The sequence below is a fragment of the Oryctolagus cuniculus genome, chromosome 4, assembly GCF_051225735.1.
Source record: "Oryctolagus cuniculus isolate XC-2025 breed Fujian yellow rabbit chromosome 4, ASM5122573v1, whole genome shotgun sequence".
In the NCBI taxonomy this organism is placed as follows: domain Eukaryota; kingdom Metazoa; phylum Chordata; class Mammalia; order Lagomorpha; family Leporidae; genus Oryctolagus; species Oryctolagus cuniculus.
The window spans coordinates 16,923,129-16,929,128 of NC_142870.1; positions in this window are offsets into that span (position 1 = coordinate 16,923,129).

Sequence of the window (6,000 nt, forward strand, 5' to 3'; positions counted from 1 at the left end):
GCACCTGGATGGCAGCAACCCAATTATCTGAGCTATCACTGCTGCCTCCCAGGGTCTATATTAGCAGGAAGCTGGAGTCAGGGGCCAGAGCTGGGCATCAGCTCTGATGTAGGCATCTTAACCACAAGGCCAAATGCCCACACCATATGTTTCTTTTGAATATTGACTTTCATAAGATTCTATCAAATAGAATATTCTAGGAAAAATCTCTTGTTCTTGGTATTACTAAAGGCAAAATGGCCCATTTTTTTATTCAACATAGTATTTTCTGGTTTAGGAAGACAAATACAACACAATTGTGCAGCAACACTTAATGCATACATACATACATGTGAGCATGTATCTATTGAAGCTAGCTTGTTTCGTATTACTTGTCATCATTTGTGCATTCAACATTTCCTTCAGCACTTTATAACTTATGTGTTTAATCTCCATTAAGTAACACCATTTGACAAGAAGCCAAATTATTTGCTCAGTTTGCATGCTAAAGGGTTCTTTATTGCATTTCTTCCCAATATGAGTTTTCTGATGGGAACGCCACAGTTGGTTGACCTCTCTACAATGAAACAGGTGCTGGTCTGTCCACAGTATCACGATCCTAAAGTTGACTGAGGGATGAGCAATCACACTAGATGTTCTTTATCCAGGACACTGAGTTTACTGATGTGAGAATCCTCCCATGTCCAACAAATACTGCTCTCTGATTAGCAGGTCTCTCCATCGGGGCTTCCCCGGATTCCTCCAAGAGCTTTCCTCCTACAGATGAAGACTTCCAGCCTATTTTCCTGTTTCCGGAATTATTTCTGTTTAGATTTTTTTCTCATGCACACTAAGGATGAAGCTTGAAGTCTCCTCCACAGTGATTACAGACCTCTGGTTGCTCAATGACAGGAATTTGTTCCTTTCACAAAGTCATGCTGAATCAGGTCTGGGCATTGGCTATTGCTCCAGAAACAACACAGGGATGGCAAAATCTTCACCGTGGGAATTTCTTCCAGATGGTCTCAAGAGATTTCCAGTTTCAAGAGGTTTCCGGTTTTCTTCAAGCTATCTAGAATTTGTTTCTGTTTGAGACAGTTTAAATGAGATCCTGCCTGAAGTCATGGAGGGCAAATAAGCCATTTTTCAAGGTCTCATCTCTCTTCAAGGCTTTCAACCTTACTAGTCTTTGATATGTTGAATCCCTTTAAATTATTTCCCAAGCCTTGGAAAGTGCCAGGAAAAGCATCAGATTGCAAATAAGGAATGAAATTGTTTACCCACAAAAAAAAGTCTCCACCAAACATCAATAAATTAGCACCTTTCAGCGGCAGAAATCTTTAGTCCTTCAAGCTTGGTTTAAGCTTCCTTGATCTCAGGGGAAGCTTTCATGAAAAACGCAGTCTCCGAACAGCTGGTCTACCTGGAATTTTTCGTTTCCTGTGTGTGTGTGTGTAAAGGCTGTTGTTCTCCTTAAAACAACTCTGCACACCACAGAGGGGTGTTGAGGGCAGGGGGTTGGGGTGGGTGCAGAATGAGTCGATTTCTCTGGAAGCCCAGGGTGGGCTGGCATCTGGAAACGTGCCACACCGTGTGGTGGTTGTTTTAGACAACCATCTAAGATGTGGGCCTGGCTGCGGAGCATGGTGCTAGCCCAGGACGCTCCTCCTAGGACCCTCCTCCTAGGACTCTCTTTCATTGAAAGAGAAGACAGATTGTTCAGCTTCCCTCATGCAACCCCTCCACTTTTCTTTGTATGCGGTGTGTGTGTGGGGGGAGGTTTGGTGGCTGCCTTATCTGCCTTACCTTGGGATTGCAATGAGGAAGGTGACTTGGTCTAAGTCAAGAAGGGCAATGCCCTCAAGCTCAAAATGGATGGTGGATTTTATTCACTCCTTGTCTAGAATGGGTCACTTTTATATGGGAATGGAGGAGAACCAGAGTCTATAAGACATTGTCAATTTTGATTGCATAATGAGATTCCTTTTAAAAATTAAAATAAAAAATTTGGGGGCTGGCACTGTTGTGGAGTTAATTAAGCTGCAGTTTGCAGTGCTGGAATTCTGTATGGGTGCCAGTTAGATCCCTGGCTGCTCCACTTCAGATGCAGCTCCTTGCTAATGCATCTGGGAAAGTAGTGGAATATGGCCCAAGTGCTTTGGCCCCTGTACCCATGTGGGAGACCAGGAAGAAGCTATTGGCTCCTGGCTTTGGCCTGGTGCAGCCCTGGCCATTGTGGCCATTTGGGGAGTGAACAGCAGATGGAAGATCTCTCTTTCTCTTTCTACCTTTCAAATAAATAAAATCTTATTTTTTTTAAATAAAAAAATCTTTAAAAAAATTATGCCTAGATTCTATTCACACAATTTGGTTTAATGATGTGGGGTGTAGTCTGAGAGTCGGGATTTTAAGAAAGCAACTGAGGTAATAGTAACGTGTAGCCAAAGTTGAGACCAAAGAACAGTCACAATGTCCAGAACAAAGGATCAGCAAAACATCTACACCTGCACATCTGTGGCAGTCTGCAAGATGCCTGACACGTGCAGGTTCATGTATTTCAATTCTCTCTCAATAATACAAAACAATTTTTTTAAACTTTTATTTAATAAATATAAATTTCCAAAGTACAGTTTATGGATTACAATGGCTTACATCACTTCTCTCCGACTCCCACCCCTCCCATCTCCCACCCCCTCTCCCATTCCATTCACATCAAGATTCATTTTCAATTATCTTTATATACAGAAGATCAATTTAGTATACATTAAGTAAAGATTTCATCAGTTTGCACCCACACAGAAACAGTGTAAAATACTGTTTCAGTTCTAGTTAAAGCATTACTTCACATTGGACAACACATTAAGGACAGAGATCCCACATGAGGAGTAAGTGCACAGTGACTCCTGTTGTTGACTTAACAATTTGACACTCTTGTTTATGGTGTCAGTAATCTCCCTAGGCTCTAGTCATGAGTTGTCAAGGCTGTGGAAGCCTTTGAGTTCGCTGACTTTGATCTTATTCAGACAGGGTCATAGTTAAAGTGGAAGTTCTCTCCTTCCTTCAGAGAAAGGTACCTCCTTCTTTGATGGCCCAATTCTTTTTTTTTTTTGCTTTTGTTATTCTTTTTTTTAAACTTTTATTTAATGAATATAAATTTCCAAAGTACAGCTTATGGATTACAATGGCTCCCCACCCCCATAACTTCCCTCCCACCCGCAGCCCTCCCCTTTGCCGCTCCCTCTCCCCTTCCATTCACATCAAGATTCATTTTCAATTCTCTTTATATACAGAAGATCAGTTTAGCATACATTAAGTAAAGATTTCAACAGTTTGCTCCCACACAGAAACACAAAATGAAAAATACTGTTTGAGTACTAGTTATAGCATTAAATCTCAATGTATAGCACACTAAGGACAAAGATCCTACATGAGGAGTAAGTGCACAGTGACTCCTGTTGTTGACTTAACAAATTGACACTCTTGTTTATGGTGTCAGTAATCACCCTAGGCTCTTGTCATGAGCTGCCAAGGCTATGGAAGCCCCCTGAATTCACCGACACTGATCATATTTAGACAAGGCCATGGTCAAAGTGGAAGTTCTCTCCTCCCTTCAGAGAAAGGTACCTCCTTCTTTGATGACCCGTTCTTTCCACTGGGATCTCACTTGCGGAGATCTTTCATTTAGTTTTTTTTTTTCCCCAGAGTGTCTTGGCTTTCCATGCCTGAAATACTCTCATGGGCTTTTCAGCTGGATCCGCATGCCTTAAGGGCTGATTCTGAGGCCAGAGTGCTGTTTGGGACATCTGCCATTCTATGGGTCTGCTGTGTATCTCACTTCCCATGTTGGATCATTCTCTCACTAGTATTTGGAGACACTATTTTGTTTGTGTGATCCCTTTGACTCTTAGTCCTATCATTATGATCAATTGTGAACAGAAATTGATCACTCGGACTAGTGAGATGGTATTGGTACATGCCACCTCGATGGGATTGAATTGGAATCCCCTGGTATGTTTCTAACTCTACCGTTTGAGGTAAGTCAGCTTGAGCATGTCCCGAATTGCACATCTCTTCCCTCTCTTATTCCCACTCTTATATTTAACAGCAATCACTTTTCAGTTAAGTTTCAGCACTTAAGAAGAATTGTGTATTGATTACAGTATTCAACCAAAAGTATTAAGTAGAACAAACAAAAAAATACTAAGAGGGATAACATATTAAGCTGCTCATCAACAGTCAGGGTGAGGGCTGATCAAGTCACCATTTCTCATAGTGTTCATTTCACTTTAACAGGTTTCCTTTTTGGTGCTCAGTTAGTTGTCACCTGTCAGGGAGAACAAGTGGTATTTGTCCCTTTGGGATTGGCTTATTTCACTCAGCATAATGTTTTCCAAATTCCTAACAGGGATCATTTTTCAGTTAAAATTAAAACACCTAAGAACAATTGTGTGTTAATTACAGAGTTCAACCAATGGAACTAGAACAAAAAAAAATACTAAAATGGATAAAGTATTACATTGTACATCAATCGTCAGGACAAGAGCTGATCAAGTCACTGTTTCTCATAGTGTCCATTTCACTTCAACAAGTTTCCCCTTTGGTGCTCAGTAAGTTGTCACTGATCAGGGAGAACATATGATATTTGTCCCTTTGGGACTGGCTTAATTCACTCAGCATGATGTTTTCCAAATTCCTCCATCTTGTTGCAAATGACCAGGTTTCGTTGTTTTTGACTGCTGTATAGTATTCGATAGAGTACATGTCCCATAATTTCTTTATCTAGTCTACCGTTGATGGGCATTTGGATTGGTTCCAGGTCTTAGCTATTGTGAATTGAGCTGCAATAAACATTAATGTGCAGACAGCTTGTTTGTTTGCCAATTTAATTTCCTTTGGGTAAATTCCAAAGAGTGGGATGGCTGGGTTGAATGGTAGGGTTATATTCAGGTTTCTGAGGGATCTCCAGACTGACGTCCATAGTGGCTTAACCAATATGCATTCCCACCAACAGTGGGTTAGTGTCCCTTTTTCCCCACATCCTCACCAGCATCTGTTGTTGGTAGATTTCTGCATGTGAGCCATTCTAACCGGGGTGAGGTGAAACCTCATTGTGGTTTTGATTTGCATTTCCCTGATGGCTAGTGATCTTGAACATTTTTTCATGTGTCTGTTGGCCATTTGGATTTCCTCTTTTGAAAAATGTCTATTGAGGTCCTTGGCCCATCTCTTAAGTGGGTTATTTGTTTTGATGTTGTGGAGTTTCTTGATCTCTTTGTAGATTCTGGTTATCAACCCTTTATCAGTTGCATAGTCTGCAAATATATTTTCCCATTCTGTCGGTTGCCTCTTCACTTTCCTGACTGTTTCTTTTGCAGTACAGAAACTTCTCAATTTGATGCAATCCGAAATGTCAATTTTGGCTTTGACTGCCTGTGCTTCTGGGGTGTTTTCCAAGAAGTCATTGCCTGTGCCAATATCTTGCAGGGTTTTTCCAATGCTCTCTAATAATTTGATGGTGTCAGGTCGTAGATTTAAGTCTACATGTTGAGTGGATTTTTGTGTAAGGTGTAAGGTAGGGGTCTTACTTCATGATTCTGCACGTGGAAATCCAATTTTCCCAGCACCATTTATTGAATAGACTGTCCTTACTCCAGGGATTGGTTTTGGATCCTTGATCAAATATAAGTTGGCTGTAGATGTTTGGATTGATTTCTGGTGTTTCAATTCTATTCCATTGGTCTATCCGTCCGTTTCTGTACCAGTACCATGCTGTTTTGATTACAACTGCCCTGTAGTATGTCCTGAAATCTGGTATTGTGATGCCTCCGGCTTTGTTTTTGTTGTACAAGATTGCTTTAGCTATTCGAGGTCTCTTGTGCCTCCATATGAATTTCAGCATCATTTTTTCCAGATCTGAGAAGAATATCTTTGGTATCTTGATTGGTATTGCATTGAATCTATAAATTACTTTTGGGAGAATGGACATTTTGATGATATTGATTCTTCCAATCCATGAGCATG